This window comes from Prionailurus viverrinus, chromosome B2 (genome assembly GCF_022837055.1).
Source record: "Prionailurus viverrinus isolate Anna chromosome B2, UM_Priviv_1.0, whole genome shotgun sequence".
NCBI lineage: Eukaryota > Metazoa > Chordata > Mammalia > Carnivora > Felidae > Prionailurus > Prionailurus viverrinus.
In genome coordinates, this window is record NC_062565.1 from 79,015,372 (window position 1) to 79,029,736 (window position 14,365).

The 14,365-nt window shown below is 38.9% G+C and overlaps 1 pseudogene; it reads right to left on the minus strand.

Moving 5' to 3' along the window:
* Positions 1-10,191: 10,191 nt before the first annotated feature.
* On the minus strand, positions 10,192-10,974 carry LOC125165933 (40S ribosomal protein S4, X isoform-like; annotated as a pseudogene).
* Between the last annotated feature and the right edge of the window lie 3,391 nt (positions 10,975-14,365).

The window sequence follows — 14,365 nt, forward strand, 5'->3', positions numbered from 1 at the left end:
AGAAGCCGTCTCCATCCACCTTCTAATTCTCTTGATCCATCTTGGTTCCAAAGTAGATGACAAGTTTACTGTTTTTTTGATCTCTTGTCACTAACTTACACCTGTGGTTAATTTTGATTGTCCTGCTGGTTGGAGTACTTATGCTCCTCCGTGTTGTCACATGCTTGTCAGACGTATGCAAAAACACAGCAGTTAGTGATGTTTTTCACTGTGTATTCAGAGATCTAAGACTTCTTGGGTAAATAATTCTTAAGCAACAGTCACCTTTTGTGAGATGAATAAATATGGCAATTTAGATGTTTATGAGCTACTGTAAATCTTTTCTGCATTGTGCTTTGGAAAAAATGTTTTCCTTCCCATAGCTCGTAAATACTTGGAAATAATTGATTTTAGATGATTAAACATAGCTTCTCCAACTTACTTATTGGGAGAGTGTCATCTCAAATTACATTTTTTGATTACAAAGAAATGAAACAAAATTTACATTTTGAAGTAATTTGTCATTAGCCAAGACAATAATCTGCTTGGATTTCTTTTTTTTTTTTTCTTTCTTTCTCTATACACCACATTGGAAGTTTCCACTTAGAAATTTATACATTGTTCACTCTCATAGGAGTGAATCAGTAGGCAGAAGGTAAGAAGACAAGTTAGCTTTCCTTGACAGTGTCTCTCAGTTACTACAGGGAGGGAGGTGGTGGGGAGAGGAGAAGCTGGCTAAATCATTGCATCTTTTTAAAAAAGTGTTTACTTACTTATTTTGAGAGAGAGTATGGGTGCACGTGCTGTCAGTGTCAGCATAGAGCCTGACTTGGGGCTCGATTTTATGAACTGCAAGATCATGATCTGAGCCAAAATCAAGAGTCAGATGCTTAACCGACTGAACCACCCAGGTGCCCCAATCATGGCAGCTTGATAGTGGATCTTAAATTCGACATGATACATAACATAACATGATACATAACTTGACATGATACATAAAATATAATTTATGTATCCCATTGTCAGAGATTCTGACCCGGTAGGTCTGAGGAGGGCCTTAGAAATCTCTATTTTTTAGCAAGCACCCTGCTAACTCTAATGTGCATGATCCAAATCCATACGACGTGAAATACTGATCTACGGGCTCTTATTAGAACATGATGTAAGGTTCCTGACACAGGTGAGAAGATGAGCCATTATGAACTATATTTTTATAATTGAGAGAGAGAAAAAAAAAACTGCCTCTTTAGATACAAAGTCCTAAACTGGATGTGTTAGGCTGGGTTCCCTAACAGCAGAGCCTATGACTGGCATTTAGGTGTGTGTAAGTTACTGGAGTGGTCTCAGGAACAAGAGAGTAAGGGACATAGGATAGGGCTAGGCAAGGAGCTAAGCAGGGCTGTGGTCTCAGTTAGAGACCTGCTTTTAACCTGATTTCATGAAGAGCTCCATGCATGAATTGTCCTGCCTTGAGGAACGGAGGCCTGCCTTTTGTATCTCACGTCAGTCAGTCTCTGGTTACAAGCTGCCCCAGGATGGATGAGTGATATAATCTCCTGGATAAGTCCTGTTCTGCAGAGGGCCATTCTCCTGGGAGGAAACCTCTGGGGCTGATTAGTCACCCACACTTATGGCAACTGGGGATGCCAGGTAAAAGGGATCCAAGAAGGCACCATCAGCATCCATTATGTTAAGAGTCACAATGTGGCTCCTATTCTTGGTCACCCTGGCCACTCTGGCTGTCGTATGTTACTTTATAAGCTTTCTGCTCTTAAAGATGCTTTTTTATAATTGTAAGGGGAAACATAGATGGCAAACATACTTGGCTTTTTGTTTTTAAATATTTTCTTTTTTTTTTTTTTAACGTTTTTATTTATTTTTGGGACAGAGAGAGACAGAGCATGAACGGGGGAGGGGCAGAGAGAGAGGGAGACACAGAATCGGAAGCAGGCTCCAGGCTCTGAGCCATCAGCCCAGAGCCTGAGGCGGGGCTCGAACTCCCGGACCGCGAGATCGTGACCTGGCTGAAGTCGGACGCTTAACCGACTGTGCCACCCAGGCGCCCCTTAAATATTTTCCTTCCTGTGCTTAAGGAAGGATTGTCATCCTGCAGCAAAGTGTAGAAAATATGGCAACCTCCTTTGTCAATTTTGTTTCCTATTCTTAATAAGAGAAACAATGACTCCAAATATTGAATTATAGATCCTCCGGCTGTAGTGAAATCTTAATGTGTTTTACTCAAAACTTCATTTGCAGATGATTCTGTCTCATGCTTCTTGTAATGATATTGCTTGTGGGGGATGTTCCCTTGTTTAGGACTTTCACCAAGAAATATGATGTTCTGGAAATTATTGAACTGGTTGTCATTGGTCACTTGGCTTTATTAAATAAAACAGCCTCTTCTAAACTATGTTCTGCACAGCACTAGTACCTTTTGTACTGTGTTCTATAGAAAATAAGTTCTATGGTCAAATAATTTTAGAAGTGCTCTATTTACCGTGTTCCCCTCTAGGAGATGCACAAAGCATTTTGGCCAATTGAAGGCTTTAAATATCCAGTGGGAAGGAAAACTGCTTACCTGTGTTTAACCTATTGTTTCTCAAACCTGTTTGCTCATGGAGGAGCCATTGTCATGGCTGCCTCCTTCTTTTTCATTTTTTCAGAATACATGTTACCATCTTAGAACGAATCCTCCATAGAACACAGTTTGGGGAACACCGAAATAAAATATTCCTTGTCGTGTATTATCAGTGTGTTGGTAAGCAGCAAAGAACTGGTTGCACTCCTATGTTTTGTAAAACCAGCTGCAACACCTGATCTGCATGCAAGGCGAGTACAAAGCAGATTTGGGGGTCAGAGTAGTCTCTGGAGAAAGAGGACAGGTTATTTGTTTTCCATACTGAAGGGGCCATAAAAACAGTAACACATTTAATGAAGCCTCACCATGGATATATTACTCTCCATAAAACATTTTATTTAGCCTAACCTACAATTACTTAATGGACAGCGAGTTTCACAAACAGCTAGTCCCCAGCCTCAAATGTTTATTAAGCGTCTCTTCTTTTGGACCGGCTTTGCCAGGGAGAGTCATGCAAGATTAAAAAGATAGAATATTAAAAATTCAGCCAGACACACCAAGACTGCCCTGATGATAACAACCATGGTGTAATGTTTCTGAATTCATACGGGTTCCCATGTTCTCAGTAAAAAATACCCTGCCATTTCCCAACACTCTTTCATTAAAAAATTATTTGGATTGTCATGCGTATGTGGCATTTCCTTTTTGCATAAGATGGGCCCTCTGTGAGTTGTATTTTCCTAAGGAATTTTGAAGTGTAAAAGACAGAAGTGAATGAATATTTATTTCCAGGAAAAAAGTGTGAATCCTTACATTTTGTATAACACTTTGCAGTTTACAGAGAACTTCCTCCTCCCTCAACTATCACTTTCATTCTTACAAAAATCCTATAAGAATGGCAGTATTACAGGCACCACAAAAGTGGCCAAGATCTCTTGGAAGGCTGGCCAGAGCAGCCTTACAGAATTCAGCTTTAGTTGACATTCATGTTGACCATTGTCCTAAGCAATAGCCCCTCCTGGGTCTGTTTTCTTGCAACATAAGGAATTCTAGAAGGAAACCATGCAAGACTTTTTCTCATTTGCTCTGATTTTCTTCATGCTTAATTATGCTTAACCAGCTTATCATCTAGACTCAGCCACAAACTTACCACTTCCTAGCCATTGCTTAGTGATAGTCACATCTTGGATCATGAGAGGTGGTGAGATTCTGGAGTACATGTGTGAGTTATGTGGTGTAGAATGTATAAGTTGGTGGAGGATGAAGTAGTCAGAGGTCATATTTAGAGTCCTGTATTCTCTGATGAGGAATGTGGATTTTCTCTAGTTGGGAGCTGGAAGAGTCTGGGATCTTGGATGCCTTGGGCAGGGTAGAAGAGAATCTGATAACACAGATACCAGTGAGGAGGCTGATACATGGATAAAGTACACATGATGAAGGTCTGAGAAATGGATATGGCTGAGGCAATGGAGAATATTCCTAAGGTAGAATTGACTGGTCTGGATGGTAAGGGAGATACAGGAACTAAGGGTATATGTGAGATATCTAGTATGAGTGGACTTTAATGCTATTATCAGAGAAAAGAATGTGGGGGAGAGAACTGGGTTGGTAGGGTAGGGGTGGGGAAGAGTATAAAAGATAGAAGTCATTTTAAGACTTGGTAAGTTTGAAATGAAGTATTTAGAAAGCAGCTTGAAATATCAGTCCAAATTATAGAGAAAGGAGACAAAACCTGAGATTTAGATCTAGAATTCAACAATGGATAAAGCCCTATTCATAGAGCAGAGCATCCAGAAAGAGTGTGGTGCTAGTCAGCCCACACAACTCAGATATGTTAGAAATGTCATATGTTTTTATCATTCATAAGTCAACTTCACTTCATACTGAGCACCTCTTCCTTTAGTCTCGGGGAAATCTTAATTTCATTTATTTGAGTTTCCCTTCCTCTGCCAAGGCATTAGGATGCAGAGTGATTATCTGGTCCTTGGTTATCTCTCCAGGTAGGTTCCTGCCATCCTTCCTAGATCCCTTTTTCTCTGCTATGGCTATGCCTTGTGATGCTGCCTGGAGTTTTGTCTGCCTAGCCTAAACTCCACCTAGGCCTTCCACTTGGAGTTTTGATGTCAACATTATGGGGGCATAGGGAAGCATGGCTGCTCTGGGACCCTTTGGTATCTCTCTTCCTTCATTCTTTTACCCTAGGGATATCTTCCTAGGGCAGAGAGGAAAGGAAGGATGAATCCCCCTCCTTATTGCTTCTCACACACACTCTCTCCCATCTTCTCCCCAAATCACTGAGTTCCATTAAAGGCTTAAACAGGTTTTTTTTGTTTTTGTTTTGTTTTGTTTTGGTGGGGGGGGGGGGGGAGGTGGGGTGGGAAAGCCAGAAGGACTTGCTGGCTATTTCTGTTTTTGGCCCTGATGCATACCTTCTGGAAGTCATGGCATATCAAGACTGCTACCAGTCTGAAATGGATGAAAGCAACAAACAAATACAGAGAGAAAAAACATTAAATCTGAAAATACCATCTAGCCATAGTGTTAAAGTACAAGGAAAAAACAAGCAGGCCTGTGGGTTCCAAAGTGATAAGCCAAGACAGAACAGAAAGATGGCATGCAGGGAATAAGCCAGAAAGCTTCTAGAGGATGCAACAAAACACCACTCTCAGTGTGCCAAGACAAGGTACTACCCCAGCTGTGATGAGAACTAGATATTCCAGAGGAGGGCAAGTAGGTTCAGAGCCCAGGGTTTTAAAGTATGTTTATGGCCCAGCCTGTGGTTGGGAAGAAGCATCAATCAACTTGGGTTCAAATGAAGCTGCCTTCATCTTGTGTGTAATTATGTGATGCCACATACAGTGTTCTCATCCCTTTCTCTGTTTCTCTGATGGTTTCCTTCCCTGGACTACAAGTTCTTTGGGGGCAGGGCAATGCACTTTACATTCTTATATCGCCAGCCCTTAGCAAAATGTCTGTCACATTGTAGATTCCTTATTTAGATTTAATGAATGACTAAGAGCCAAAGTTTTCTAAGAGGGTCAGTATTTTATATGTCCAGCAATAGGGCTGAAACAATCCAGGGTTTCAGATGAATTTCCTTCTAATGTTGTGTTTGACAAAAGCAGGAGATCTGGGTTCTGTGCTGGTAGGTCTAGTAAATTGGTTTCCTTATTTCCAGTGAGAAGGATGGTTAACACTATTGGCAGTTGTTTGTTTAGGTTCAGTGGAGTAAAAGATAGGGGTTAGACATGGCTATTTTTACCCCCTCATTTGTACGCTAATGTAGACATTGAGGTCATAATGTATTTAAGAAAAATGTTCCATTATGGATGCAATTCAGAAACAAGTCAATTCATCACAGATCTATATACTCTATGCACACAGTACTGAGATAAATTGGCATACAAAGAGAAGGGGGACAAATACACAGGTCTTATTTTTGTAAAAATCTTCCATGTAGTAGAGAGGATAAGCAGGTAAAGAAATAGCTATAATTCAAGAAGAAATTTTTAAAAAAGCAAGTGCTGGCAAAATAAAGAAATGGAAAAGATAGTGTTTACATTCAAATAAAATCATAGATTATGTAGCATTTCCCAATGCTTAGGTATCCCAAATAAGAGTTATTTCAATGAATCTTGCAAAGTAGAAAGACAATTTTTGTAGTATACTTACCTTTGCAAAAAAAAAAAATCTTCATAGCACAAACCAATACAATTTAAGGGAAGGGTCTAGATTACACCAATGGCTTATTTCTCAGCAAAGAAGAGAGGTGTAAGGAGGGCAGAGAAGATTATTGAAGAGCCAAGACTCACTGTTTCCGTTTGTGGAGAAGTGTATGATTTTTGCCAAGGAATTACATACAGCAGACTGACTCCTTTTTTAGCTTCTAAATCAAAGTTGGAGAGGTACATGGTTTGGAACCATTTCAGTGGTGTTTGAAGTGGCTCAGGGACCCTTAGGTGAAAGGTGGTGTGTAAATCCAAATAAATATTCTTGTTGTTTCATTATTGTTGTGAAGAGTTATGTTGTCAGGAATACAGGCTGTTGGAATCAGATTGGGAGCAAGGAGGGGCTGTGTAGTCAACTAAAGATTGTATTTCACAGCTGTAAGTGCCCAAAAGAGCTTCTGGTAGAGGATCGTCAACTGTAAATTTACAGCCTGCATAGGCATTCAAGCTTTGTTTTAAAAAAATCCCCTGAAAATGTGTTATTTTAAATGTCTGGCTTCTATTAGACTCTTATTTATATATTTTTAGCATGTGTGGGGGGGGGGTGGGGAAGGGGCTGAAAAAGGAGAGGAGGCTATCAAAAACACTTTGAAGGACCTCTAGATTTTTCTTTATTTTTTACCCCCTAACAAGTTAGCTCCTTTTCACGTTTCTTATTTAACTAGCCATTTGAGTTGAAACACTAGTGAAGTCATATTTATTGAGTTCCAGCATATTTATTGAGCTAGGGCTGGTGCTTTGGGACTAAGGTTGATCTTTGCTTTTCTGGAATCTCTAGCTGGAGGAAAAGGATAAACCTATGAAAAACAATAGGGGGCTTTCCTTAGGAGAGGATATATCATTGAATAATGGGATGTGTGGTTTGGGTATATAGGCTGGAGAGGGCAGGTTAAGGGCTCAAATGAGGTCTCTGAGAGGTCCTGCTGTTAGAGAAATGGAAATAATCCTCCAGGGGAAAATTCCCCTTATCCATTGTAACAGAACCATCAGAGGAAGGGAGGAGGCACAGAAATGCTGCTTTGTCTCCCAGGAGGTGATGGGAGCTTCCTCCTTGGTACCCAAGCCTCAAGAGCATGCCTTGACTTTGACTCCTCAAGGTGACGATGTGTCCAGGGGCCAAGATGAAGGATCTGGCCATGGAGAAAAGCAGACACTAAAGCTGGGAGCTCATTTCACCTGGGTCCCTTGTTCTGCCTAAGCTGTGGAACTCAAACCTGGAGCTGGCAGCTGTGGACTCGCCCACTGGTCACGGCCCCTTTCTTAGACTTAGTGGAGATGTCTGAGGTGTGGCAGCACATGAGTGGTGTCCTGGGAGTTTCTGGGAGGTGTGGGAAGTTGCTTAGCATGATATTCTCTCTGATTGGTGTCTGGGAAGACTGCCCGTGGCAAGAGCACTCTAAGCTGGTCAGGTGAAACTCTGTGCCAGAGTCAGAGGCCTGAGCCGGCACATTTGTACCTCATTCTGGAAGATTTGCTTTTCCAAGTCACCAGCCCACAAGGGCAACAGGGCTACACAAATAGAAAGATACTGAACTTGGTGGTGTTACTCCATCTGCTCACACAGCCCATTGGGTGACTGCAAAATGCCCCAAGGGGATTTTGAGAGTCCTCAGGAAGTACTCACATGTGCCTCCTGAGTAAGATCAGTCAGCAGTCACTCAGTTTACACATTTCAGACTCCTGCCCTGCTCTAATTAGTCTCTGAAGGCATGTCCATGTTGTCTAGCACACCTTGGTCTCCCTCTGGACACTGCTCCAATGTCCTGGAGCGCTCAAGGTGTCCAGCGGGGGAAGGGTCTGTGCCCAGGGATTTCCCCCCTTTCAGGACACATTCTGTTAGAGGGATTTCAAGACAGAGCATTCTTTGGGCTGAGTGCTCCTACATAGTTCTTAGTGAATTAGTTCTTGTGTTTTTTGCTTATTACAATTGGCCCTTGTACAATGTGGGGGTTAAGGGCACTGGTTCCCTCACCTCCCCTTAAGGGCAGTTGAATATATGTGTTTAACTTTTGATTCCCCTAAAACTTAGTTACTAATAGCCTGCTATTGACCAAAAGCTTCACTGATAGCTTTGTCAATTAACACGTTTTTGTATGTTATATATATTATATACTGTGTTCTTACAGCAGAGTAAGTTATAGAGAAGAAAATGTTATTGAGAAAATCATAAGGAAGAGAAAATACATTTATAGTACTGTATTTATTGACAAACATCCACGTATTAGTGGACTTGTGTGGTTCAAACCTGTGTTATTCAAACAGTCAACTGTACTTCCCTTTTCCGTAGCCCTCAGGCAGGGGTTCGGTGGGGATTTGGGGCGAAAACAGTTCTAAAGGGCAGCCTGTGTGCTATGCATGAGGAAGCCTCTCCTTGCCTTCTGAGCTCAGACTAAGGCTCTGCCGTTGGGTCCAGTTGACTCTGTCTGGCTCTGTCTTCGTTGTGATACCCTACTCCGGAGGCTCCTCACCCCCTCATCCACCTAGTTCACAAGTCTGCCCCCATGAGAATAATAGTTGGGAACACACTTATCTTTCTAAGAAAGAGAGAGAACCAAGGCTACCTTTATTTTTGAAAATTATTTAAAAATTAATTCAATTAAACTTATATGTGCATTAAGGCTTAAAATGAAAAATTATAGTCATCTACTCATATCCCATTCAATCCCAAATCCTAATCCCAGATGTGACCACTGTCAAATCTAGCTAAATATTTTTATGTCACACAATTTGTGTGTGTATGTGTGTGTATATATATATATATATATATACAATTTCATTTATTTTACTTTATATATTTATTTTATTTTTTAGAGAAGTATAATTGACACATAACATTATGTTAATTTCAGGTGTACAATATACTGATTTGATATTTGTGTATATTATGAAATGATCACCACAATAAGTCTAGTTACCACCTGTCACCATACTAAGTAACAAAATTTTTTTTCTTGTAATGAGAACTTTTAAGATTTATTCTTTTGGTAACTTTCAAGTATGCACTACAATATTATCGACTATAGTCATCATGCTGTATATTACATCCCCATGACTATTTTATAATTAAAAGTTTGTACCTCTTTTTTTTAAAAAAAATTTTAATGTTTATTTTATTTTTGAGACAGAGAGAGAGAGACAGAGTGTGAGCAGGGGAGGGTCAGAGAGAGAGGGAGACACAGAATCTGAAACAGGCTCCAGGCTCTGAGCTGTCAGCACAGAGCCTGACACAGGGCTCGAACCCACAAACTGTGAGATCATGGCCTGAGCCAAAGTTGGATGCTTAACCGACTGAGCCACTCAGGCACCCCTGTACCTCTTTTTTTAAGAAGTTTGTACCTCTTGACCCCTTTCACCCATTTTGCTTACCTGTTGCTTCCCCTCCCTTCTAGCAACCACTGTTCTGTTCTCTGTATCTATGTGCTTTGTTTTGTTTTGTTTTTCTTATTTGTTCATTTGTTTGTTTTTAGATTCTGCATATAAGTGAAATCATATTGTCTTTCTCTTCTGATTTACTTCACTTAGCATAATTCCTTCAGGGTACACGCATGTTGTTAAAATGGCAAGATTTAATTCTTTATGGCTGAGTAGTATTCTATTTGTGTGTGTGTGTATTATATCTTTATCCATTCATCCATCAATGGACACTTAGGTTGTTGGGCACATTATCTTGGCTGATGTAAATAATACTGCAGTGCTGTTATCCTTGCTAACACTTGCTATTTGTCTTTTTGGTAATAGCCATTCTAACAGGTGTGAGGCTATATCTCATTGTGGTTTTGATTTGCATTTCCCTGATGATTACTGATATTGAGCATCTTTTCTTTTTTTTTTGGCGCTGTATTATTTTTTTTATTATTATTTTTTATTAAGTATAAAGACTTCCAATCACATCACCTAGAGATCATTTTACCCACTGCTCTGTTTAGCCACCAGTCTGTTGTTTCTTTCTTCATCAGTGGTGAGGCAGATATCTTTTCTGTGGAGAAGAGAAATTCATGGTTTATTGCCTTTGCCAATAACAAAAAGCTGGGTGACAAAGCTGTTGCCATTGATGTCTTTCACATGAACTACATCAGGAGAACCAGAGTATCCCTCTCTGTTGGTGATCACACCAATTCTTCCCAGGTTAGCACCTCCAGTCACTATACACAGATTATCGGTATCAAACTTGATGAAATCAGTACTCTTTTTAGTCTCCAAATCAGTCTGAATGGTGTTATTCACCTTGATAAGGGGATCAGGATAATGGATGGAACGAACATCATGATGGATCACCAGATGAGGGATTCCTTTTGTCCCCACAAAGATCTTTCTTGCTTTGCACAACTTACACTAGGCCTCCCCAGGTGTGATCTGATAAACAACAGAGACCCTTGGTATTATAGATCAGATGGAAATTCTTCCCAGTTATGTCAATGCTGATGCCATCCATAAAAACAGCAGGGTAGGTTATATCAGTTCGAACCTGGACATCAATCTTAATAAAATACTGCATACAGATCTTCTTTACTTCATCTCCATTAGGGTACACTTAAGTCTGTTTCTTAGGAAAATGATGGGAGAGAGACATTCTTTCAGCTTATGGGGACCAGTAGTTGTATAAAGGACAAACACATTGGTCGGTTTATCCAGTATCCAATGCTTTGGAGCTGCTACATGCTTCAGATGCTTTTTGGGACTATGAGCCATGGCTGTACTAGGCATGAAAAGAGACTGGTGGGCATCTTTTCATGTATCTGTTGGCCACTGTATATCTTCTTTTGAAAAATATCTATTCATATCCCCTACTCATTTTTTAATGAAAATTGTTATTTTGCCATTGAGTTGTATGAGTTCTTTACATAGTTTGAATATTAATCCCTTATTGGATTTGCAAATATTTTTTCCCATTTGGTATGTTGCCTTTTTATTTTGTTGATGGTTTCCTTTGCTGTGCAGAAGCTTTTTAGTTTGATGTAGTCTCATTTGTTCATTTTTGCTTTTGGAGTCAGATCCAAAAAATCATTGCCAAGACCATTGACCATGTTTTCCTTTAGGAGTTTTTTGGTTTCAGATCTTACTTTAAAGTTTTTAATTCACTTTGAATTAATGTTTGTGTGTAATCTCAGTATTTTAGTTTCATTCTTTTCAATGAAAAGTTTTCAGTTTTTCCAACACCATTTATTAAAAAGACTATCTTTTTCCCCATTGTATATTCTTCCCTCCTTTGTCATAGATTAATTGACCATTCATATTTATTTCTGGGCTCTCTATTCTATTGCATTGATCTATGTGCCCGTTTTCATGCCAGTACCATACTGTTTTGATTTCTATAGCTTTGTAGTATAGTTTGAAATCAGGAAGCATGGAATTATTGAATCACTATGTTGTATATCCAAACTAATTTAACACTGTGTTAACTAACTGGAATTAAAATAAAAACTTAAAATTTCCCCCCCAAAATTCAGGGAGCATGATGCCTCCTGCTGTGTATTTCTTTCTCAAGGTTGCTTTGACTATTCAGGATCTTTTGTGGTTCCATAGAGATTTCAGGATCGTTTGTTCTATTTCTGTGAAAAATGCCGTTGGAATTTTGATAGAGATTGCATTGAATCTGTAGATTGCTTTTGGTAGTACAAATATTTAAACAATATTAATCCTTCTGATCCATGAGGACAGAATATCTTTCCTTTGTATTTTCTTCAGTTTCTTTCATCAATTTCTTATAGTTTTCATTGTAAAGCTCTTTTACCTCTTTGGTTATATTTGTTCCTAGATATTTTGTATTTTCTGATGCAATTATTAGTGTGATTGTTTACTTAATTACTCTTCATGATAGTTCATTGTTAGTGTATAACAATGCAACAGATTTCTGTATATTGATTTTGTATCTTGTAACTTCACTGAGTGTTTTAATTAGTTCTAACAGTTTTTGGGTGGAGTCTTTAGGATTTTCTGTATATAAAATCATGTCAGAGGCAAATAGTGACAGTTTTACTTCTTTCCGATTTGGGTGCCTTTTTTTTTTTTTTCTTGACTGAATTGCTCTGGTTAGGACTTTCAATATTATGTTGAATATAAGCAGCAAAAATGGGCATCCTTGTCCCTGGTCTTAGAAGAACAGTTTTCAATTTTTCACTGTTGAGTATGATGTTGAGTATGAGGGGTGGTTTATCAGAAATGACCTTTATGATCTTAAGGTGCATTTCCTCTATACCTACTTGGTTGAGAATTTTTATCATAATTTAATGTTGGATTTTGTCACGCACTTTTTCTGCATCAATTGAGATGATCCTTTGATTTTCATCATTCATGTTGTTAATGTGATACATATGTCGCACAATTTTGATTTAATAGTTTTGGACATCGTCTCCTAATTTTTTGTCACAGTGACGAGGGCCTATTCTCACACACACATCCACAACTCCTATTCCTCCGCCCTGCCCAAATGGTAGTGTCACAAATTTTGCTTGAATCAGTCATCTGTGCTTAAGTGTATTATGATGGTGGACATGCTGTTCACTGTCAAGCCCGGTAATACACTACAGTTATGCCTCTTATTTTGTACAGTCTTTTTGGAATTAATACTTATCACTACATTTGTTTCATTTCTTTGGGCCTATTGTAATTTTCCTCCAAATGCTCTAATGTCTCTATCACACACACCTATCAATATTTTCCATATGCACAAATAAATCGATTTCATCTTTTCCCCTTAAAACTGTTCTTCCTGTTGTGTTTCATCCTTCTACTCCAATCCAGATGTGTTGCTTTGTTTTTCAATCCCATTTGCAGCTCCTTTGGGATGGATTCCTGTGTTGGTTTTTTGTTTTTGTTTCTCCAATAGCTTCCTTTCTTGGTTTGCTAGAATGTGCACTCCAGCAGCTTCCAAAGAAATAGTATGAAGAAAGTAAAATTCTTCAATTTCTGAAATGTCTGAATATCTGAAATTGTCTTTATTTTATGCTCAGACTTGACTGATAGTTTGAGTGTAGGATTTTATTTTCTCTCAGAATTATGAAGTTGTTGCTGCATTTTCTTCTACCATACATAATTACTATTGAGAAATCTGCTGCCATTCTGATTCATAATTCTTTTTGTGTGAACTGTTTTTCTCTATGGAAGCTTAAAATAATGTTCTTTTTCTTGCTGAGACTTTTAAATTTCACAGCAATGTGCTTTGGTGTTTTTTTTTTAATTGTGATTGACCTTTTTAATCTAAAGATTAAATTGCATTATACATTTAATCCTTAGTCTTGGAGAATTTTTCTTATGAGAAAAGTATGTCTTTCCTCCCCACTGTTCTTTCTAGAACTCCTCTTCAGTAGATACAGGGCTCTCAAATTGATCCTCTGATTTTCTTACCTTTTCTTACCATTTATCTGTCCCTTTATCTATTTGTTCTTTTTTTTTTTTTTTTACTTCCTCACCTTATTTCCCAGGTTTGTCATTCCTGCTGTTATGTTTTTAATTTCTAGGGACTGTTTATATTTTTCTGATTCCCTACCCCCAACCCAAACACACATTTTTATATCTTTTTGTGGCAGTCTGATCTTGTTTCAAGGATTGAAAATCTTTGCTTATTTTTCTGAAAATAGGATTCATCGTTTCTCTGTCTATTGTCAGTGTTTCCTGTATTCCCTCTGCCTGTTTTGATTCCTCTCATATTGGAAGCCTTCCTCAAATGTCTGGTTATCCTAGTCTGTCCATTTATATTTCAAGTGAGAGCTCTAATTAAGGAGCTTAAGGAGATTGGAAGATCTCTGTGTGTTGGGTTGTGTGTGGTGAGGGGAAAGCGTTGTGCAGGGTGCCAGAGGGAAAGTCAGCTTTGACACTAGGAACCTAACACCAGTTTTTCCCTCTACCAGTATCTGATTTTTTTTTTAAATTTGGTTTTGTTGTTCTTTGGGGTTTTTGTTTGTTTGCTTTTGGGTTTATTTGTGTGTTTGTTTGTTTGTTGGCTATTCAGTTTCTCCAGAGAAACATTCTTTCATTTCCTGCCTGGGGGGGTTAAACATAGTTCCTGATTTTTTGAAACAGAGCTGGGAAAAGAAACTAAAGAGTCCCACCCTTCACAATGTGGCATGTCACTTTATTACTT